Source organism: Tachypleus tridentatus, chromosome 9 (genome assembly GCF_004210375.1).
Source record: "Tachypleus tridentatus isolate NWPU-2018 chromosome 9, ASM421037v1, whole genome shotgun sequence".
Lineage (NCBI taxonomy): Eukaryota > Metazoa > Arthropoda > Merostomata > Xiphosura > Limulidae > Tachypleus > Tachypleus tridentatus.
In genome coordinates, this window is record NC_134833.1 from 56885452 (window position 1) to 56910330 (window position 24879).

The following is a 24879-nucleotide window of genomic DNA, read 5'->3' on the forward strand; positions in this document are numbered from 1 at the left end:
GTGGGCCTAATCAGTCTAGTCTTAGAAGAACTGGAATTACATTCATGACGTAGTTTTATAATATTTGTTGTATTTGATGACAAAAACAAGATTTCTGTTTACAACATGATTTTTATGTTTATATTTTTCACATGTATAAGTCATATAATTCTAAGATATTTACATTTATTGCTGTATAACGCCCTCTCGAGTTACTTTAATAAATTATTATTTTTTAACTATAAAGTGATTGTAACTTTAAAACAGAATATTTATAGGCGAAACTTCAAAATTCATCACAGACCTTACAAATAATTCTCAAGTGTTTGTTGAAGCGGCGAGTCTAATATATATGTAGAATATACAAAATAAATGGGGGTTTGGTTTCATATCTGTCGTTAACTGTTATAGAACGGTTAACAATTAAATCATGTTGGCGTGGAAAGCAAAGATGTCAAGGTTATATTCAGGTCTTCAGAAGTGTCTGCGAGCTTACCTAGAAAATATTCTTAATTCAAGTGCCAGTTTAGGCCCAATTTCATTCACTGGAAGCTTATATATGTTGCTTATTGGGTACTTAGCACGAGCGTTCTTTCGTTTGTTTGTTTTTGAATTTCGCGTAAAGCTACTCGTCTGCGCTAGCCGTCCCTAATTTAGCGGTACAAGACTAGAGGGAAGGCAGCTAGTCGTCACCATCCACTGCCAACTCTTGGGCTACTCGTTTACCAACTAATAATGAGATTGACCGTCGGCTGAAAGGGCGAGCATGTTTGGTGTGACCGGGATTCGAACCCGGGACCCTCGGATTACGAGTCGAACGCCTTAACACGCTTGGCCATACCGGGCCGAAGCACAAGCAAAATTAGTGAGAAGATAAGTCGTTTAGTGACACACGGCCTGAAAATAAATGGTTTAGTGACACATGGCCTAAAAGTAAAATATTTTCGTGACAAATGGCCTGATAATAAATAGTTTAGTGATGTATGTCATGAAAGTAAATAGTTTAGTGACACGTGGTCTGATAATAAATAGTTCAGTGACACGTGGATTTCTGTGTTTTACGTTTACTTTTCCACCTTTGATTTCCAACTATCAAATTAATCACTTTTTCAGACCCAAAATTCATTTCACGTTGGTTAACTCTTAAGCCTATTAAGTAATACAGTGGTGCTGGTTGTTTTTGTGGGCTATCAACTCTCTGTTTACAACAAGAAATAGTGTTCTTGCCCCCTTTATTCGAATAGGGAATCCTGCCCTCCAAAAATAACGTATGTCAAAATTACCGTAATGGGCTCCCAACCCTTCTTTTTGTACGTTTCAGGGTAAAAACAGATGGATTCTTTCTGAGGGAAGTAGTTTCGAATGATATCTGATATTTTAAACTAGTAAGTGCTTTAAACTAGCTTACATATATATTTTTTTATTTTAATCTAATCGTGCATTCTTCGTTTCTAAGTTTTGTATATTAATTAGTTATCTTAGAATTAAAAAAATACAGAGATTAAGAGTTGCTTGTGGCAAGTTTTACATAAGAAATTTATTTTTTAAACACATAAGTTCACGAAATGTTCAGTTGATATGAAGACGTAACAAAGTTTACGTTATCAAAATCAAACAAGTAAAATGTATTGTTACATTTTTAAACTTAGCATAACTTGTGTATAGTTTTGTGATTATTTTCCTTGGATTTAGTCGTCTTGTTTAAATTTAATCATTTATCAACTTCTCTACAACTGTAGCTCTACCACGCCTACTTAGAGAGCAGGAGTCTTAAATTGCGTGTTAGACATAACGTTACTGCAGGAAACACCGATGGCGGTGACTGAGCTTTAACATTGTTGTTAATATTCGTGCTTGGTGAAACATAACGTTAGGAAAGGTTACAGAGATTTCATGCCAGCCACACTAGGATTATACAATGAATTAGGGTCACGCAGCATGAACTGATAAAGAAAACCTACACACATCTTACGTGCTGGCATATTGAATTATCTGTTCCAACAGTCTAGTTAGATACTTTTAAAAGTTTGTTCTTAAGACTTAGGAAAACGAAAAAACAACAACAATAAAAACACACATTTTCCTAAAACTAGGCTTAAAAACCAGGACACCTATGAACTATAGATGTCAGAATGTTTGCTTCGTTTTACCTGATGATTCCAAATTAAGCGATCTATCTTAGACGCGTAGACACTACATAATAGTCAAACTACTCTTATATTAATGCGTTAAGCTTAAACCGAGAATGGACTACAGGATAAGGTTACCTTTATATTAGTGTTAAACCTTAACGAAGGAAAGACTACACAACAGAAAAAGAACCTAAGTTTCAGATGTTATTCTGTTACTATCTTTCACTCGGTCCCTCACAGATTTTCAGGCAGAAAGAATTCTCCTTGCAAACTAAGAGGGCACATTTTGATTTTCGTGCAAGCGCACCAGCCCTTATTTTCAAACTGCTCACAAAAATAACCTTAAGTAAGAAGCACATTACGCTAATATAATTATAAGTTGGCAAACAACGATTTATAAACAGAACGATATAAGTTGTTTGTTGGAGAACATACAACACCCAACATGTTTCGACAGACCATTTGTTTGTCTTCTTCAGATTCTGTCAAAACATGTTGTATGTTCTCCAAAAATAGTTCACATCGTTCTACTTATAAATCGTTGTTTGCTAATTTGTTATTATGGAGATAACATTTTGGAAGAATCCATCACCTGGAGCATTTCTCTTAACCAAATAGCGGGATTAGCTGTCACTTTATGATGTTCCAGCAGCTCAATGTGCGAATTGTTCCTGGTAGGACCACTTCTCAAGCCTGAGGCCATTGGAGACCTATTCTAAATATTAGCCCACGATCAGGCCTGAACTAAGAAGATAAAGCTAAACAGCAAAGGTAGATATCTCAAGGTGTGGACAGATACATCATTTCAGAAACGCTGACCGGAGAGAGAGCAATCAATCAGGCAAATCTGCAGCCTACAGGAGGCTTTATCTCTGTTAGAAAATATTTATTTTCTTTGTTTATTTTTTCATGTAATATAAAAGCTAAATTTCCTAAAACTTACTATTTGTTTAATGTAATTTTTATACCTGTTTTTATAAATTAATTAGTATAACTTATCTTTTCCAATCAGTCTCCAAGTGTCAGCTTTATCTTACTCAAACACCTAAGTATATTTTTAAATATATGTATGTATATATATATATATATATATTTAACCATTTCTAAAGTAAAATATCCTTAACACCTTTTCACATACATTCTTGCCATCGGCTACATTGTACCAGAAATGAGACGGTTACAGTAGTACATAGAGAAATAAACATTTCCTGGAAGACCGGATGACCATCACGATGTCACTGAACTCCCTGTATATATATCATTCGTTCGATTATATCAGCATGACCAATATGTTTAAGGGTGCTAACAAATTCTCAGATGTACTGTGGTTAATATGACCAACATTTTTAATTCCTTGTTATAAGTAGAATAATATTTATTTAAAACCTTCTGGATTTAATGGAAACGTTAGAACAATTACTCTAACAGTTATGTCAAATAAATGTGAAACTTGTTCCGCAAGGTAGATTTTCCTTCTTAATGGGATAGCTGAGTGTTTGTCTGCTATACTTCTAAACCAGCCGAGATATGTTATATCTCATTCTTAATATCATGACTAAAATATAAATAACTCTTCGGGCGTTTCGAAAGTTGTGAGTAAAGTAAACGTTAATATTTCAGTGCAGATTAGAACTAAAACTGTATAACACGTAAATGTATGTCCAGGTTGGAAGACAAATATCCGTGTTTCAGTAGCGAATAAATACAAATATCAATGGCGTATAAAGATGTACTGAAGCTAGTTCCTTGGGGTAGAAATGGTAAATATAAGTGTGGTAGTATAACGAAAAACGAAAATATGTGATATATGAATCAAGTTATCTTAGTGGTCTCCTTAGGCTAGAGAGGTAAATGTCAATATCTAAGTTGACCTAGGATCTTTACAAAGAAATCAATAATGGAGATGCATAGACAAACTAACATTTCTACACAAATGGAAAGTAACTTTGAGTCACGTCAAGACTAAATCACGAGATTACATAATTAGTATTAATGGAAATAATTAAGTTATTAATAAAAAAGTATGTAAAAATTATTTATATTTAGTCACGTAACTCCTCATATAGAAATAATATATAACTCTAGCAATAAATACCTTAAAAACTTTTATCTTAGTGATACTTTCACAGAATTATGAATTACATTATTAATTAGTTAATAGAAGTGCCAAAATAAAAAAAAACAAACATAAAAGCTGTAAGAGCAAAACTGGATTGATACATGAAAATAAAAATAAATAGCCTGAACTTTGCTCAATGTTTCTTGATTCTAGATTCGCCCGAAAAGTAACTTACGCCGTACAACTAATAACAAAGAAAAAATATTATCTTATTTAATTAACGCGGTCCTATGAGAGATTACATAGTACACGCTACGTGATTTCTACCGCTAAAGAGAAAGGAGGAAACGAAATAATTGCAAAAAAAATTAAAGTAAGTTAACATAAGGTCTCTTACATGTTGACGTGTACTAAGAGGAATTTTACTTGACCTTGTAACATAAAAAATGTTCGTGCTTATTTTGTGTATGGCGAGCATTTGGAGCATTATTTTAATGTACAAATCTAAAGCTTTCAACGTTTAAGGTCATATTAATATTATGGCCAAAAATATACCAATATTTAGCCTCCATGAGTTATATGATCATATCTCTTGATCATTTTGTTTTAAGGTAGGCCTTTTGTTGTGAGAAATATGTAAAATTAAACATATTAGTCCATGAATTTATGGTAAAGTTCAGGCAATAAAATTTATGAGAAACTAAGATAAGTTTAAATAATGTTTGCTTTAGGACAAATTTAGCAAAAATAATTTAAATGGTTCTTATAACTCGTACTATATTTTGTGCTGTAGTTATTATTCAATACTTTCTTTCGTTCTGATATAGTACAAAATTTTATTAAATTTCTAAATATATTATCGTTTAAAATGAAAAAAACATTTGAAACATCCTTGTTGAAATATTTTTTCATTGTTAAATTGGAATTTAGTCTTATGCAGTACCATCATTCTTATAAAATGTTTGACGAATTTTCTAGAACTTGAACGAATCGAAGTAATTGTACTAACACCATCAATACTGCGATCTCTAATGTCGTAAACAGAACCTTTCCAAATCTTTCAAAATTAAAAGAAAAATTAAACACCCACTGATTTATCCATCAAATGCAGAACTTTGTGCAGAATGGTTGAAATTTCCAGCTTTCACTGACGGCCGAGTTTTAGTGTGTAAGATAATGTTGGGTTTGATAAGGCAATTATTTCGAGACAATGATTCTATTCACACATAAATCCGAATGCTAATGAACCTTTTTTCTATACCAACTTTTCTGGATTCTCTCTGAAGAAAACTGTAATTTTCTTTTCTGGTTAGTTATAATCCTTTCTCAATTTTGTAGAAACTTTCCTTGATGCATGGAGATAAAAAAAATTATATATTTCAAGAATGTTTTCCAAAAAAATTCCAAAATGTTCGTTTGTGTTAACAGTTTTAGAGTGTTCCGTTGGTTTCAGTTGTTTGTTTATTTTTTGGAATTTCGCGCAAAGCAACAGGAGGGGTATCTGCGCTAGCCGTTCATAATTTTGCAGTGTAAGACTAGAGGGAAGGCAGCTAGTCATTACTACCCGCCGCCAACTCTTTGGCTGCTCTTTTACAACGAATAGTGGGACTGACCCTCACATTATAACGCCCCTACGGCTGAAAGAGCGAGCATGTTTGGTGTGAGAAGGATTCGAACCCGCGACACCCAGATTACGAGTCGAGTGCCCTGACCACCTGGCCATGCCGGGTCGATATTATTCTCTTTTACATATTGTATAAGGCCCGGCATGGCCAAGTGAGTTAAGGCGTACGACTCGTAATCCGAGGATCGCGGGTTCGAAACATGCTCGCCCTTTCAGCCGTGGGGGCGTTATAATGTGACGATCAATCCCATTATTCGTTGGTAAAAGAGTAGTCTAAGAATTGGCGGCGGGTAGTAATGACAAGCTGCCTTTCCTCTAGTCTTACACTGCTAAATTAGGGACGGCTAGCGCAGATAGACCTCGAGTAGCTTTGTGCGAAATACCAAAAACAAACAAACAAACAAACATATTATATTTGTATTTACACGTCATTTCTTATATAAGACCAAAATGCTAAAGCAATAAGACTTTAATATGTCATGCATTAAGATATTGAAGTGTAATGAAAACAAACGTTTAGGTGATCAATATGAGTACTCCAAACTATTATTTAAGCTTGTTTTTGACAGAGAATATTCAATACCACAAACAATCAATTGTGATCTCCTGGTAACCGAAGACCGTAAAAATGAAACAGTTTTATTTAGTACTAAAGTCAATGCATCGACTCAAGGAACATTATAGTATAATATCAAGTAAAGAAACAACATAGTTTAACAATATAGCTTTACAGCCCCTGACGATATTATGAGTCAGTCATGTCTTAATAATTTCTTCCAAGAATCATTTCTGAAGACTATCGCAATTGAGTTTATAAAATTAAAACCTGTCACCGCTAAGTATAAAGTGCATAATTCTGAGAATTTCGAATATTCAGATGTGACACTCTGTTGTCGCTATGCCAGATATGAATATCTTAACATTTTGTGTCAAGCACATTTCCTCAGAGAATCTTTTGACCCGGTTGTATTTACCGTTGTATCTGATTTATACATTTCAGAGCATGTTTTGGGCTGGTTCTGGTTACCATAGCAAGTGTTCGTCTTTGTCACCGTTTTGTATACTTTTCTTAAGAAATTATTTAAAATATTTATATTAACTAATAAAAGAATAGGCGCCTTACCTTGGCCATTTAAGACAGGAACACGGATACTTAACTTTTCATTTATGGCGTCATTATATTAATGTTGTCTTGGCTAGCTGTATGAACAAATTTACTCCACCTTTGGTCTTTGGTGAGTGACAAAAACCTGTGAGGTACTTAATATTTTCACATAGTTTACCCCTTTAAATTTATTTGCAAAAGAAAAATAATATAAAAGTCAACTATCATTCATGATGCTAGAAAAACCCGTAGGTTCAAAAAGCGTTGATAGAAATGAAATAAAAGCACCGTAACGAGTTAGAGAGTTTTTATTTCAACTTAACTATCATCCTGTGGATGTTTATTAGACTGCTGCTAAACTCGTTATACAGACTGTGTTAACAAATTCATTATATAAACTATGATTATAAGGCTATGTTAATTAATTTGTTATACTAATAATATTCATAAGATTGTGTTAATAAATTAGTTACAGAAAAAAAAAATATTCATAGGATTTCCTTAATAAATCCATTTTACAAATTGTGATCATAAGGCCGTGATAGAAGATGTAACAAGCCCAAAGATCACGACTTATATAAAACCCGTACAAGTTGACAGTTGGCGTATCCCTTTCATTGCATAAAATTAAGGGTCTGAGTAAAACATAAACCCATACAAGTTTTTGCGTTAATTTACTAACAGCTCTACACGGCAAGGCCTAACAAAATATGAAACCATGAAAGTTGTAGAGGTGCGCTATAGACACGCATAAACAAATTATTGGCAAACATGCAACGACCACTGTTCTTTCCACACATATTTAATTAGACGAACTGATTGCAATTAAAACTGATATTGACGTCACTGTTGAAATTTTGTTGCTGAAGTTTTATCACATATACATTCGTACACGATATAATTATTCGGTATTAAGTGCTCTTCCGTCACATGAAGAAGATACGATTGAGCAATGATTTCCTTTAAACAGTCCAGAATTTTTCAAGCAACTAATTGGTATATTTTTTTCTATGATAGCTTGTAAGTGCTTCTCATGTCTACCTTTTGTTAGCGTAAGCCACTTGATTTTGGAACCTAATACTCCAGCTGAGGAATTAGTGAAAATTCGTAACAAACAACTCTTGTTTTAGTTCTATAACAACAGGAGAAAACATCTATTTCCAATTCTTAATGTCGAAACATAACACACTTTCTGGCGCTTTTTTCAATGTAATCTTGAAGACCTATAACCCTAAACTTCGTCGATCAATTTCTTCGATAGACTTAGCGCATGACCATTATGAAGCTTTTTAAACTATTACGTATAATATTCACTATGTTTCTCTTACAAGACGGTATTACCTTTCGATAATTGCCAAAACTGAGAGATGTTTAGAAAGTGAACACTCTTTATTTATGAAAAATGAAACTTTATTGAAAATCAGTAATTTACACGTAAATATCACAAATAAAACAAACAATCACGGTTGCCTACTGACCAAAGTATATGTTAAGAATAACTTCTATTAACCTTATAGTAACGTCAACACGTCGTATCAATGGCCAAGTTATGTACATAAAATACAGTTAGTCTGATGTAACAAGGCAACCAACCAAATGTACACCGTTCCAACATCTCGTTCTAGCCAACGTGAAGCACGTGTACATTTAAAGCCATAAAAGATGTTAAATTATCTGGAGAAAGAGACTTAGGTAAACAGGCTATTATAATACCTAATGCTTCATTAAAATCAAAACATGGCAGCGTTATATCTACAGACGAAACTGTGTAGGCTTCATACACCCAATAAACAGACGTTACATATAAGTAATAATGGTGATGGTTGGTGATAAGGTAATAAAAAAAAGTGTAAAGCAGACGTAGGTTCGTGAAAGTTGCTGACAGTATGGTTAATCCTGGTGGTGTATTAGTCAGTATTATCAGCTGATGGATAAGTAATGCTAGTATATCGATGAAGAGTATTAGGTAGTGGATTAATAATGGAAGGGGTTAGATTTATGAATGGTGGGTGTGTATAGTGTTATATTTTACTGATGAAAGCTTGCAACTACGAGGTTGTTGAATGACACAGGTTAGATAACAACGTGTGCTGATGTTTTCGTGTAGAGTATGAGAGAATAGTGAAAGTCACTTGCAGGTGTTGATGTGTTTGTGGAGTTGTCGGTCCAACAGTTGAATGTAAGCGAAAAACAAAAACAAATAATTTATTATCAAAAATTAACTAATAACAGGTTATTAACGTGACAGAATAAAACACACAACTTATTTAACCAAACTATTACATAAATTCAACCGGTAAATACAGTTGTTAGCTTTAATGCGTTTCAGACTAGAGTCCACCTTCTCTTCCGATACCTACGACCGCGCGCAGCGTTTGGGAGAAGTTTCCATAGCAACAAAACAAGGTTCGATGTCAACACTGCAACATAACAACCTTCCTGAGTCAATGGTGTTTTTGTTTTTGTCTTTCATATTTAAACTTTTGGTCGCTATCACCTGTGAAATCAATCCTTATCGTAGATTACAGGTTCGATACAGTTATATTATTCTCAGGGAAGAACCAGAGAATAGAAACATTAGAGGTAAGAATGTTACCTATAATTTGATAACCATTGGTGATTTAAACAGAAATGATAGGGTGGACACCATATCTTGTCCTATAATTATTGTTATTATATCTAATGAACGAAGATAAAAAAGACGCCTCAACAAATATAAGTTGTAAATTCTTTCCATATTGATGTGCTGTGGAGATGTAACGACCACAGTATGTTTAGTAACTCACGGATTGAAGAAACAGTTCTTTGAATTTATTTTTAATTGATATATCATTATATAAAACTTTAAATTTGATGTTTACCGATGACTCTCTGAGTAACTAATTTTACTTTTATAAGAAAATGGTTGGTCTGAGCTTATTATGGGATTATGTTTTTCAATAATGTGTATATTTTTACATAAATCAAACAAATGTATCAGTAAAACAAATTGTTTGTTTTGAACTTCGCGCAAAACTACACGAGGGCTATCTGCGCTTGATGTTTCTAATTTAACAAGAGGGAAGGCAGCTAATCATCACCACCCACCGTCAACTCTTGTGCTACTCTTTTGCTATCGAATAGTGGGATTGACCGACAATTATAATATCCCTAACGGCTGAAAGGGCGAGATTGTTTGGTCGAACCCAAACTTCAGTGCTTTAACTACCTGGCCATGCTGGCCCTGAAACAAATGGAGAACGTCGTAACAAACACAAGAAATGTTATTAAATATCGGGATATAAAATTACGTCAAATATAAATACCAAGTATTGATTGGTAGCAAAGACAGAGTTTGTCAAATTTTCGAATCACATACTCCACTGTAAGTGGAAAAACTGTGATCTTCCAAACTGAAGTTTTATTACAAAGAGTGGTAATATAGAAAACGGTAAAAAAAAAAAACTTTTATGTTGTACGCATATAGAAACAGTCAAAAACAAATTAACACAAATAAAAATATTTTTTTTGTTTTACTTCTTTTCATTTTCTTGTTACATACAAAGCTACACAATTGATTATTTATACTATGGGAGTTTTAGCTTCTTGTGCTACTGGATATATAGGGGAATATATCTTTTTAACAGAACAAAAAAATTATTTACGCTCCCTCAGTGAACATTTCTTGCCTTAAGGCGGATTTCGGCTATTATAATACTTCAGATCTTGGCAAAGAATAATTTAGATGAAATACATATTGAAACTTTAGAGAGAAAAAAATATGACAGATAAATCATAATGAGATTTCATTAGGGCTATAAAAATAATTGCAATTCTGTATAATCCATATTGATGACGTGTTTATCTGTTAATGGTTCTTTACGATTTTCTTGCATACTTATTAATAAAATTCGTAGTAAACTTATAATTGCAGTGAAACAAGAATATATTCTAAGCAGCTTATAACGTTACTTCTGAGTCACCAGCACAAACGTAATTTGATATGCTTAGCATGGCAGCTGCACTCTTCGTAGAATTCTTTGCAAACGTTTAAAGTTTTTATTGTTACAAGTTAAACATCATGCAGTTGAGAAAACAAGCAGTTGACTTGAACAAATATAATAACTTCTAACCTCATTTTTAACTCATATTTTATCCTGTACTTTATTCAGCTTCTAGTTTTATTCAGGGACAGAATATCCTAGCGTAGATAACTAAAGTAATTTCATCTGTATGAAAGAAAACTGAAGTAGTTATGTTTGTATAAAAACAACTGAAGTAGTTAAGTTTGTACAAGAGTCAACTGAATTACTTATATTTTACAAGAGATAACTGAATTACTTATGTTTGTACGGGAGATAATTTAATTAGTTATGATTTACGAGAGATAACTGTATTACTTATGTCTGTGTGTAATATGTCTAAGGTTATTTTATGCTATCTCTAACCTTGAACTGTTTGTTGTTCTTGGTAAATTTCTGAGAGAAATTTAATCCCACATTTTGTGCCCCCCGCTAGTATAGCGGTATGTCTCCGGATTTACAACGCTAAAATCAGGGGTTCAATTCCCCTCGGTGGGCTGAGCAGATAGCCCTTTGTGGCTTTGCTATACGAAAAACACACACAAAAACACAAACACACCCACATTTTGTCACTTGTCCGTAAGATTACCACTGACTCACCGGGAGACTCAACTACTGACCAGTGGTAAGACAGCCAGTTAGGATTGACTGTCATTCTCATAATGCATCTAGAGCTCCCTAATTCAGAACTCTGCGACTTCAAGACGTTACTTGTAATTATGAAAACAATGGATAACTACTAAGCGATAAAAATCACATACTACCTCTCGAACAAAATAAAAGATAAAACTTTAACACTTTTAACTACAGCTTTATTATTATTGTTGAATATCTAAATATGTATCTTTCACAGTCTTTTCATAATCATTATCAACCCCTCCAATCATCTTCTTACAACTTTTACTGCTCAGAAACTCATGTAAGCTGAGCTAACTGTACAGCTTACAGTGTTAAGCCTAACTGATCTATTGTTCGTTGTGTTAGTGTTGGTTATTACTTTCTGACACGGAATAATGAAGAGTTATAGCCTGAATAACTAAGGATTTGTTTATCGCGTTCAACTAATAGGTTATAAATAACGCTATATCCCGACTAATACTTTTCATATATCTTTATCCATCGAAAATAACGAGGAAATATGACTAAAGGAGCCATACGGTTTCCATTAGTTTAAATTCACTGCTAACAACCGAAAACATAAACAATGTTGCCCTATACGTGCTTCCCAACACTTATGTTAACGACAATAAATTTGTTTTTTTGTTTTTATATAATGACTCTTTGTGAGTGACTTTTTAAATTTTTTAGCTCACAGACTAGACGGAAGGTAGCAAGTTAATACCACCCATCTATAATCCCTAACGGAAGGTAGCAGATTAACACCATCCATCTATAATCCCTAAGATCAAATAGCGGGATTTCACCGTCACTTTTCTAACACATACACACATGGTCCTAAAGTGAGGGATACGTTTTCAGCATCAGCGAGTTGATAACCGTGAATCTTCGAACTAACAGTCTGGTTACCCATATAACAAGGACAAGCCTGACCCTACAGTAAGAACAAGAAATGAATTGTAAAGATACATAACACTACCCACTTCTCCTAAGAACAATAAATTAATTGCAAAGATATATATAACAGTATCTCCTTTCTAATGTGTTTTTGAAAATGTTATATAATTTGTCACCGCTGAATCTTAGATATAATTTAGGACTAATGAAATAAATACCTCCCTTATCTGTCAAAAAGCCATTTATAATTCTAAAATTAATCACAAAACTTCCATCGTTATTTCTTCCGAAGCTAATCTTTAAAGTTATTTCCAAAGGTTCGTTATCATCTCTGGTAATTAACTGACATGATTATTGATGAACTTCTGTGCTGCCTATGAACATAAATAACTTAATGTCAGTTCTTTGAAATAAAATATTAAATAAGTATTAAAATACTTCATTTATGAAAGTCGAGTGTAGCTAAAAGTGGAATTCAGTAGCTGAAAAATCAAGCAACTTATTTGTGTGCTTAGGATAAAGTAAAACAAATTAATTTATAAAATAGTTCTAGCATATATTTCATGAGTATAATTACGGTCACTCTATAGAATATACCGAAATGTAAAGAAAGTTGTTTTATTTTAATCGATTAGATATTAAATGGGGAAGTGTAACAAAGGATTGTCAAAACATGTATTCAAAGATAGGCACGTATAGAAGGATTGCCAGTTTTTCACCTGCAGCCATATGACTTGATCGCCAGCTGTGGCCTGATTCGTTAATGTGGCTGAAAAATACAAATGAAAGTTCATAGTTTATGACTTGCTGTCGCAAAATTACGTTCGTCCTTGAACGCCCGTGAGTGCCCTATAAGAGTAATGTCAAATTTCACTCTTCGGTCAGACAAAAGTAGGTCAACATTTAGAGTAGGTGCTGTTGACAAACTGCTTTCAATCTAGTCTATCAGTTCAAAACTACGGAAAGGTATGACCAGAAAGCCTTTGGAAATCTAAATTCCACAAATAAACATATTCAATATCTACAAGCGATGTTAAACCAAAAAAGCAAGAAACATACTTTATTTGGTACCGTCTGTAATCAGGACTCAGTAGAGAAAATCTCACCGTGCCCGACATTTCATACTTACAACTAGTACACCGTACAGGTTACGTGTAACAAGCCTTTGACTGCTAGCCAAAATAAACTAAAAAAAAACACATTTATGTCTTGCTCACTCTCTCTTTACTTATGTTGATTAAGATTAATGTCATTTCAACATTTTTCTTTGCTGAGCTGTTTCTTAAGATTATGTATCGAAATTTCATGGAACATTGTCTTTTCTTAAGGTACCCCCAGTGGCTCAGCGGTATGTCTGCGGACTTCCAACGCTCAAAACCCGCTTTCGATACCCGTCGTGAGCAGAGCAGCGATAGCCCATTTTGTAGCTTTTTGCTTAATTCAAAACAACAACTTTCCTTAAGTTTGGGAAGTGAAATTATTAATTTATTTAAGCTGATTCAGTTGAGAAAATATTTTATTTTAAACTCACATTATTTCAACTACCAGATATTTCTAAAAAATCGTACGATGATCATGTTCCTCAATAAGTATTTAAGAGGCGCTGAAGTACATATTATTTCCAAACTATATTAAGCTATTCACTCACTATAGATACAGATCGTCTCCTTATTAACGTACTCGGCCTGGGTGGTGTGAATTAACAGGTGAAAGTATTTCAAAAAGCTCTGTATTGATAAATCTACTAACTAAAAACGATCACATAAATTAAAGAAAATAAAGGCGGTCTGTTGTGTAAAGTAAAGTAAAGAAGAAAAATATATGAGGAAATAAACGGCTTAAGGACGTCTTTGTTGAGCCCTCGTGGGGTGCCATTCTCCTCTTCGCCGATTTTCTTTGTTGTTAAATATCCGGATAGGTCGAGAATGTTTAGGATTTTGTTAAAGCCACCTCTTCCAATGTACATTTGTGATTGTTTTTTATAATATTCTGCAGACAAATTACACTTTTTATTTCAAAATCTAGCGGAAGTCTACTTAGGTATAATGTTCTTAATTTTGATCTGAAACACTGGGTTTTATGCAGCCAGTCAACAGAACGACGCACCACCTACTCTTTTCTCAAAGTATGAAACGCGTTTATGCGGCAGCAGGTTGCGAACCGTAAATCTCTGGATTCACAATCTAGCACTCTACTCAGTGTTACGTAACTTTGAAATTATTGGTCAAAATCCAGCGAATTACCTTTATAATTGTTACTTGTTTGCTATTAATAAAAATCCTGCAAAGACCGATTTCAGACCTACATGGTTAATCTTTGTGTACAATTTGGATTATTTTGATGATAAAAAATATTTTTTTCTGTACAAGGTAGTAGGCTAAATTCTTAAATAGTCGATCAGACGTTAAATATTTAAAGGTGATGTCACACAGCATGTTGTGTAAAATTGTTATTATTTTTCTTCTTCCAGGTATAAGCCAGGTAAAGAACATTTTCGTCAGGCAAGAACAATGAAGACTTTTGAGAAGCATTTCTTCTAATGTTTCAGGACTCTGAGAATATTTATTTGATAGCTCTTTAACTGCTGTAAGTATATACTGTTTCACTAACTGTCGTTGTTCAAGCAAAAACTTAAACCTTGTGACATTTTTCGTGTAGAATTTGTTTTTCCTTCAAAAAAAAGCCACCAGCTGTTGTGAACTTTTACACATTCCAAAAACAACAATAGATCAGAGCATAGTGTGTAAATCTTAATATTGGACAAGATGAACGAAAGTATGGATATATTCACAACCATACTGACAATTCTGGAAGACATGGATGGAGGAAACGTCACGAATGAAACGGATTTGAGTTCATATCTACCTAATTCATCAGATATCCCAACACTTCTGAACATCACCCGAGACGTTCCTTTCAAGTACGCAATGCCCTTGTTTGGCTACATTATGCCGTTCTTACTCTTAGTAACGATAGTGGCCAATACGTTGATTGTAGTGGTCCTAGCGCAACGACATATGCGCACTCCAACTAACTTGGTTCTGCTGGCCATGGCCATTTCTGACCTGTTAACCCTGTTGTTTCCGGCACCCTGGTATTTCTATATGTACACCCTGGGCAACTACAACAAGGTACTCTTTCCTATTCCTGCTTGCTACTCCTATCACTACATGTATGAAGTGGTCCCTGCATTCTTCCACACTGCTTCTATCTGGCTCACTCTGGTTCTTGCTGTTCAACGCTACATCTACGTGTGTCACCCGACGGTTGCCACCACCTGGTGCACTGTCCCACGTGTTGTAAAGGCTATGGTGTCAGTGTACCTCGTGGCGTTCTTCCATCAGTCCACCAGGATCTTCGATCGTGTATTTCACCCGATAAGCTTCAGGTGGAACAGTGGAGTTCACACAGGTTGCATGTTTCAGACAGCAGGTTGGGTGAGAAACGTCATTAATGAGAACGTCTATTTCACCTACTACTACGTTTTTCGCATACTGTTTGTTCACATAGGTCCTTGCACCGCTTTAGTCGTGTTGAACGTGCTGCTCTTTCAAGCTCTCAAGGAAGCCCAGCGGAAGAGAGACAAACTCTTCAAAGAAAACCGCAAGAGCGAGTGTAAGAAGCTACGAGACAGTAACTGTACCACTCTTATGTTGATTGTGGTCGTCACGGTATTCCTTGCTGTGGAGATCCCTCTGGCGGTGACGACTCTGCTTCACGTCATGCAAAATGCTCTCGAGCTCCACATCGCTGACTACAATGATCTGAACGCCACCATTCTGTTTACCAACTTCTTCATCATGCTCAGCTACCCTTTCAACTTCGCCATCTACTGCGGTATGAGTCGACAGTTCCGAGAGACCTTCAAAGATTTGTTCATGATGGGTAACCTCGTCAGCAGGCGCGAGGGATCTTCCAGATATAGTCTCGTTAACGGACCACGTACTTCAGCACACGAGACTATTTTATAAAGTGAGAACACTCTAAAGCTGCTTTGGTGATGATGTGAGAAACGTCATGAAATCAAATTTAACTATAGAGGACACTGATATAAAATAAAAGCTTAAAAGCTTTGAAGCCAAATGTTTTTCGAATGGCAAGATAAGGCTCAAAGATTGATAAATGTTCTCAGACTTTGCAAAAATCCGTGTATCTACTTTGTGCTAATATTCTTGTTAGGTTAGGTTTGCTGATTATTATGTTGTAATCTGAGTTCCAGCTCTTCCCCTTGGGCTAGACGACGTGCTTATACTAATAATTTGGGGCTCATTAGTGTAAGCCCTCCCAACCACAAGGGAACTTGGAACAGATTTTAGATGTGTAGTATCTGGGTACTTGCTATGTTTTACCATTAATCCCTGTGCTTCATGTACATGTGTTTAGAAAGCCATTGTTTAACTACTGAAAAAATAAAGAAACGACCATTTCTTTGTTTTTAAAGCTATTTCTTGTTGAATGTTATATTTCGCTTGTTAAGACATCTGGTTAAATAAAATGTTGTACTTGCTTATTGGTAGATCGTCATTGATCTTGGAAGCATTAATGAACACAGATCATAATGAAACATATTCTTTAAAAACTTTTGAATCAACAAATCTGATAAATTATTAATGCTTCTTTTAATTTTGCTTGACACAAATATGTTACTTTTATTAGTATGAATATATGGCCGCGTTAGGCTATTGAATTTTCTTTTTTAAACTGTTTAAAAATACCCTCTTTTTTATGGTGTATTTTGCGGTATAAATACATAAACGTTTTGTTGTTTACAATTTCCAATACATTATATCATACCCCAAGAATGAGATTTTGACAGGCGGTGTTATTTTGACATATGAACTAGATTTCACATTATTTATATTGTTGTATCATTTTGTAGTCCATCATATTTAAGAGGTCATTATAGTTAGATGGATCATTTTAAGGACAGTTTTCTCAGGGACAAACTACCGAACATCTTTGAGCAGAGTCACTCCTTTTCTAGTTCTACAAAAGTATTACAGTTCAAATTTTCTACAAAACCTTTGTCCCCCCAAAAAGAAAAAGATATCCAGAAGAAGGTGCAAAAATATCATAGTGTTTAGCATTCATAACTTTTCATCCATAAATGACCGTAATTCAAGCTAAAAACCTTTTGACACAAGATACTGTTCAACCATTTTACGTAGAAGTTCACATTATAGAATAGGGGAAAAATTGAGTTAATGAAATTAACACGAAATCAAGTATAAGAAATAATCACTGTAAAAATACATAATTTAATTAATAAATTATAAATGATTCGACTAAGAAATAATCACTGTAAAAATCAACAACTTAATTAATAATTTATAAGCAATTCGACTAAGGAATAATCATTGTAAAAATCCACAACATAATTAATAAATTATAAATGATTCATCTAAGAAATAATCACTATAAAACTCAACTATTTAATTAATAAATTATAAGTAATTCGACTAAGGAATAATCATTGTAAAAATCCACAACATAATTAGTAAATTATAAATGATTCGACTAAGTAATAATTACTGTAAAAATCAACAACTTAATTAACGAATTATAAGTAATTCGACTGCGGAATAATCATTTTAAAAATCCACAACATAATTAATAACTTATAAATGATTTGACTAAGAAATAATCACTGTAAAAATCACAATTTAATTAATAAATTATAAGTCACTCGACTAAGAAATTATCACTTAAAAATTCATAACTTAATTTTACTGTCAATAAACATTAATACAGTAAGAGTAGAAATAAATCATGTTTTTTTTATAATTTTTGATGCACAACAACTATACAATTGATCTCATAGGCGAGAATAAATAAGAAAATAAATGAACCTGATCATTCACATAAAATATATCATAGAAATAACTGTAATTGTTTATAAACAAAACAAACAAACTTAGACTTTTAAATTCTATGAAAGAAAAACGGAATGATAAATTCAACGGTAAAAGTGGGACGCGAGTTGATGACAAAGTATGAAGGCTTTCAACACGGACTTTGAATGAACTTTAAACAGGCAAAGGCAGTTAAAACTGACAACCTCGTGTGAATAAGATGAGTATTTGCAGTCATGATGCCGGGAGCACTCTGGTAATATGAAGGATTTGAAGAAATTGATTCAACAAGTGTCCCTCGTGGTTTTCATTTAGACAGTTGCTTGGTGTCATTATATTGCAATGGCAGATGGTATTAAAATTATAACAAAATGGCATCCAGTACAACGTATAATGTTCACGAATCGCGACGTATATAATAGAAAAATAAAAAAATAAATACAAGTGAAACATTTTAACATTAATATGATTTTTTTAGACATATTAGCTAAAATTATAAAATAATGCGTTCTAGCTGCATAATATACTGTCATGTGAAAGAGTTAGAACACTCAATGAAAGTCTGTGTATTTTTGTAACATTTTTTGATATATTGATATATAGATACTTAATCTCAATTTTAACAATACCGAGAGATTATAGGAATATAATTAAACAATTAAAACTGAAGAAAAGACTTCTCAAGATCTTCTGCAAATGTAATTCTACAAAAATGCATATTCTAACTGAGGAAAACGTTAAAATACCCTACCCCCTAATAGCTAGTATTACCCCCTTTGGCTGAAATAACTGCAGTGAGACGCTTCTTGTAGCCATCTACCAGTCTCTGACATCGGTCTGAAGAAAGTTTGCCCCACTCCTCAATGCAGAATTCTTTCAGTTGTGAGATGTTTGAGGGGTTTCTTGCATGTACAGCCCGTTTCAAGTCACCCAACGGCATCTCAATAGGATTAAGATCTGGGTTTTCACTCGGCCATTCCAGGACTCTCCATTTCTTATTAGTTTTTAGCCAGTTCTTGGTGGATTTACTGGTATGTTTTGGGTCATTGTCATGTTTCAGGGTCCAGTTCCGCTTCAACTTTAATTTTCTTACAGATGGTTTCACATGATCCTCAAGCACCCTCTGATACACAGTAGAATTCATGATGGATTCTATGATTGTGAGCTTTCCAGGTCCTGCTGCAGCAAAGCAGCCCCAAACCATGACACTTCCACCTCCATGCTTAACAGGTGGTATGAGGTTCTTTTCCTGGAATGCTGTATTTGGTTTACGCCAAACATGTCCTCTGTTCTGGTGTCCAAATAATTCAATTTTGGACTCATTTGTCTAAAGAACATTATTCCAGAAGTCCTGGTCTTTGTCTACATTCTCTCTGGCAAACTTCAGTCTGGCCTTGATGTTTCTCTTAGAGAGTAAAGGTTTCCTCCTTGCACACCTCCCATGCAAGTTAAACTTGTGCAGTCTCTTTCTGATTGTAAAGGCATGCACTTTCACATCAACAGTAGCCAGAGCCTGCTGTAGGTCCTGTGATGACATGTTAGGGTATTTAAGGACCTCTTTTAGCATCTTGTGGTCTGCTCTCTGAGTGAACTTGCTTAGACGACCAAATCTGGGCATGTCGGCAGTTGTTTTGAAAGCCCTCCACTTGTTGATTATTTTCCGGACAGTGGAATGGCTGATTTCAAAATCTTTTGGGATCTTTTTAAATCCCTTACCAGACTCATAAGATGCTACAATTTTCTTTCTAAAGGCCCCAGACAGCTCTTTTGCTCTCACCGTGATGCTCACTCTCACTTCAACAGTCAGGAGCACAACAAACTAAATGTCTGAGCAAGCCTCATTCAAAATGCTTAGTAACGATCTTCTAATCATGTGCACCTAGTGTGATACACTTGTGTGTGAGTTGAGCCATTTTACGTGGGAATAAATGTGTGGGTGTCCTAACTTTTTCCTCAGTTAGAATATGCATTTTTGTAGAATTACATTTAGAGAAGATCTTGAAAAGTCGTTTCTTCAGTTTTAATTGTTTTGTTATATTCCTATAATATCTCAGTATTTTAAATATTAAGATTAAATATCTATATATCCAAAAACGTTATAAAAATACACAGGCTTTCATAGGGTGTCCTAACTTTTTCACATGACTGTATATATGTGTTTTTTTTTTTACTGAATATTTTGCTTTAAGGTTTCTTCATGAATGTTTCAACACAGTACAAAAGCTTATGAAAACAACATAGGAACAATATTCTATTTAACAGCTCTGACAAATTAAATGTTGTACACATTTAAAATAGTCATAAATATTCTGAAACTAAAATACTTAAAAGCCTCCATTAATAATAGTTTTTCTAATCACAACTATGACGTATAGTTTTAGTTTTGAAGAATTTTCTTCCATGCAAGGTATTTTCTTCACAATTTGTGTTTTTTTTTTAGACTGAGGATAACTTGTTTAACTTTTACTTTTATGATGAAATAATTTCCTTGTAGCAATTTGAAGATGAATAAACAACATTATCGAACAAAAGCTTACAAAATGTTCCTGCTGAATTTCATGATCTCAAAAAAAAGAACATTATCGAACAGAGCTTACATAATGTTCCTGTTGAATTTCATGATCTCAGAAGAAACAACATGATCTAATAGAGCTTACATAATGTTCCTGTCGAATTTCATGATCTCAGAAGAAACAACACTATAGAACAGAAGCTTACATAATGTTCCTGTCGAATTTCATGATCTCAGAAAAAACATTATCGAACAGAGCTTACATAATGTTCCTGCCGAATTTCATGATCTCAGAAGAAACAACATATCATTACCTTCAAACTTCTTACACCCAATTTCTTTTTAGCATTAAAATTGAAGTGCGTTAAAATGAGCGGTTTATGAAAAGAAAAACAAAAAGAAATGATCCAGAAAAATTCTGAGAGAGAGAATCCACTCAAGTTCCCAGCTGACAATTAATTTATAACCAGGCCAATTACCATATAATTTGATAAACCTGATAATTACTTTTTGTAAATGAAGAACTAACTTAGAACGAGTAGAAATTTCGAATCTGGCGAGAAGAAATAAAGACGTATGTAAAGTTTTACTGGAAGGATAGAAACCAATAAACAATAGAACTTTTTCAATTGTCAGATGAATCAATAAAATCATTGGGAATTGTTTGGATAGCTTCGCAGTTGAGGAAAGAAACACCAACGTGAATGGAAGCAGTTTTGTTGAACAGAACTCGGAGGAAGTAGCAATGGTAAAACTTTCTTAATCCACGCTTGCTGTTTTTAGTACAAACCTACAGAATAGGCTATCTGCGCTCTATCCACTACGTATGACTGAATCTTTGATTATAGCGTTTTAAGTCCGTAAGTTTGCCTTTGTGAACACAGAAATAATTAGGGGTTTGAGCTAGAAGGTACAATAACTGCGAACGACGTGGACCTCCTATTTCTTGAGTGGCGAGTTAAAGTTTAAGTTTTATATTTAGTCTTAGGAAAAATAACTTGGATTAAGGTGGAAAGCTGAGATTCAGTTCACGTTTATTTTTTTTATAGTTTTCTATCTCTGACTTGAATAGAATGTAATAAAAGTAAGCCTAACTATTGGAGACGATCCCAGTTTCACGAGATGTTTTGCGATAAACCAAGAGTTCGACCTGAATAATCCACTTCTAGAGATTTTTTAATTTTGTAAGATGAAACAGGAAAACGGTTATTACGTACGGAAACACATACTAGTCTACAGTTGCTTGTTGAAGGGGACCGTCCATTTTCTCCACAATTAAATTAACGTTAGGCTTGGGCCTTTCATGAATTTGTTGAATAGAGAAACAGGTCAGAAATACATTCATAACGATATAGTTTGACGAAAAGCTACTAAATAACATAAAACAACGTAAGAATAAAGAACCACCATCTAAGTAGATATACTAACTAGAAAATGTAAAGTTACGTCATTACAAAAAGAGTACCTCATTTCTGAGATACAAATAGTTGATTTTAAAAGGTAAAATATGTTCTGTGTTAATTTGGGGATAACGTTTTTTACTTATAACAACTCTTGATTTGCCGATGTTTCCTTCTATGTTATTGTCCTTACAGAGTTAAACTATAACTGTATAATTATCTAATCTTCAGAATACGTACCAAGACAGTATTATATTAAAATCTTAAAACTAGAACTCCATAATTATCTATTCTTCTCACAAACTAGATAATAAAACTTTAAAACTAGAACTTCATAATTATCTAATCTTCTTACTGATTTGATATTAAAACCTTAAAACTCGCATTCCACAATTGTTGTCACAAACTAAATATCATAACCTTAAAACTAGCACTCCACAATTATCCATTCTTGTCACAAACTACATATTAAAACCTTAAAACTAGCACTCCACAATTATCTTGTCTTCTCAGAAACTAGATATAAAAACTTTAAAACTAGAACTCCACAATTGTCTATTATTCTTACAAACTAGATATTTAATCTTAAAAAGAAGAAGAAATATTAATGAGCTTGAGCTTTCTTGTACATTTAAAGATATTTACAAATCCGGATTCTCTGTAACTTGCACAGGCTGTTTATTTAACATCATCTTGGACTACAATGATAAAGTTTGAAACTTTTCGATGAGATGACAAAACTTGTTAACACCAGTCTCCCTCAAGCGGCTGCTAGTGTCATTTTTAAACCACGAAGAAGGCATGAGAATAAACATGCGTGATCAAATGACCAGCGACAAAGAAAAATAACACTGCGTTCTATGTGGTTAGAGAAGAAAAATCTGTAGTAGAAATCATGTTTAAAGGAGTTTGTGAAGCTATTTTTAAATTTGTCTTCGTAAACAAAAACGCTTAGTGAATCATAACGTTGTTTCATTTGTCTATCTGTCTGTATCTCTCTATCTCTTTATGTATCTATATTTTCGTTTGTGTATGTATGTCTGGTTATCTATATCTATCTATCTATTATATATATTCGTTTGTCTATGTATGTCTTTTTTTTTTTACAATAAAAGTGTCTTACTCTGAAATGAGGCTATAATAAAAACTGTCCGAGAATTTTACGTTTTATAGAAACTTAAAGCAGCAAGCTGATCATTTAGAGATATTTGTTTTGACTGTAATAACTTATTTACTGTTCAACTTTATATTATACTTTCATTTGTGTGCCGTAATAAACTGTAACGGAATTAGATTGCCAGTTTCGTTTTATAAACAAGCACAGGATACAAGAACATCATTACTAAGAACTGTTGACCTGGTGAAACGTTGAAAGTTGAGCTTGGAACACCTTACTTTAAAATTGAAAAGTACTGTTTGTTAGACGTGTGAGACGTTAAAAAGAAAACCGAAGCATTACTTCTAAAACATTCTAAACATACAACTACTAAATATATTGCACAACATTCATTTCTAGATATTTCAAATAAGTAAATTCGTCAAGTGATTTATCGTCGTTCTAGGGGACCTTGTCCTACAGCTCAATAATTTGCGACGTTCTTGATGCAACGTGACATTCAACCAACCATAAAGGCACTAAGGGATTTAAATAACGTTTCTGAACCGAGTCTTTCAGCGACAACTTAACCATAAACCAGCGAACACGCTGAGAAGGCGCTTTCAATAAGACATGCGTTGTCATCACTAACAGCTCAGTGTTCAGTCACAGAAATAGAATCACCTATGTGAATAGTTAACCCACATTACTAAAATGACAATTATTGTAACAGAGCCTAAAATAATTATATTTCTGCATATGTCTGGGGGGTCTCGCCCTTTGTTGAATACATGTCTCTAACATTAAAACCCTTCATAAGTTTCTGATGGTTTTTAGGTTTTAGGTTTGCGAAGTTAACTGACAGAAATAAAAGATTAGAGAAATATTTTCTAAAATCTTAAGCTTAAACTTAAGCCAAGGAATTACTATTTATTACCTTGTGGAGACCTAAGCAATCGGATAATTTTGCTTTGAACAAGAAAACTGTTACCTTTATCTAAAAGATTATTAAAGAAAGTGTTGTATCAAAGATGGCTGCATTCAATTGTGATGGTGACTCTTTATTATTATTTGTTTTGTTTTTTAATATCGCGCAAAGCTACTCGAAGGCTATCTGCGCTAGCCGTCCCTAATTTAGCAGTGTAAGACTAGAGGGAAGGCAGCTAGTCATCACCACCCACCGCCAACTCTTGGGATGCTCTTTTACCAACGAATAGTGTGATTGTGCCGTCACATTATAACGCCCCCACAGCTGAAAGGGCGAGCATGCTTGGTGTAACGGGGATTCGAACCCGCGACTCTCAGATTACGAGTCGAAAACCTTAACCCACCTGGCCATGCAGGTGTCTCTTCATTATTAAGATTGAAAAACAAGATTCAAATATATTGAGACTAAATGAAAAAGTTAATAAACAATGATCAATGATTCTGAGAAGATCAGAATTTTTTACAATCTGTGAGCCAAAAATTATTGAAACGTAATCCAGTTTTTATTTCGAGAAATTATAAGAGAAATATTTATGAATTAGTGAAGGCTTTTGGTG

The 24879-nt window shown here is 33.9% G+C and overlaps 1 pseudogene across 4 annotated transcripts in view; it reads left to right on the forward strand.

The window, feature by feature from the left end:
- LOC143225286 (sex peptide receptor pseudogene) overlaps positions 1-16979 on the forward strand; it is a 130850-nt pseudogene extending 113871 nt beyond the window's left edge. For 3 of the 4 annotated variants that reach the window (XR_013013768.1, XR_013013769.1, XR_013013771.1), the window contains one exon: positions 14946-16979. The product of XR_013013768.1 is annotated as a sex peptide receptor pseudogene, transcript variant X1 (transcript). Of the gene's footprint in view, positions 1-9110; positions 9483-14945 lie in introns of those variants that run through there. The other variant, XR_013013770.1, reaches the window with a different exon arrangement.
- Positions 16980-24879: the final 7900 nt, after the last annotated feature.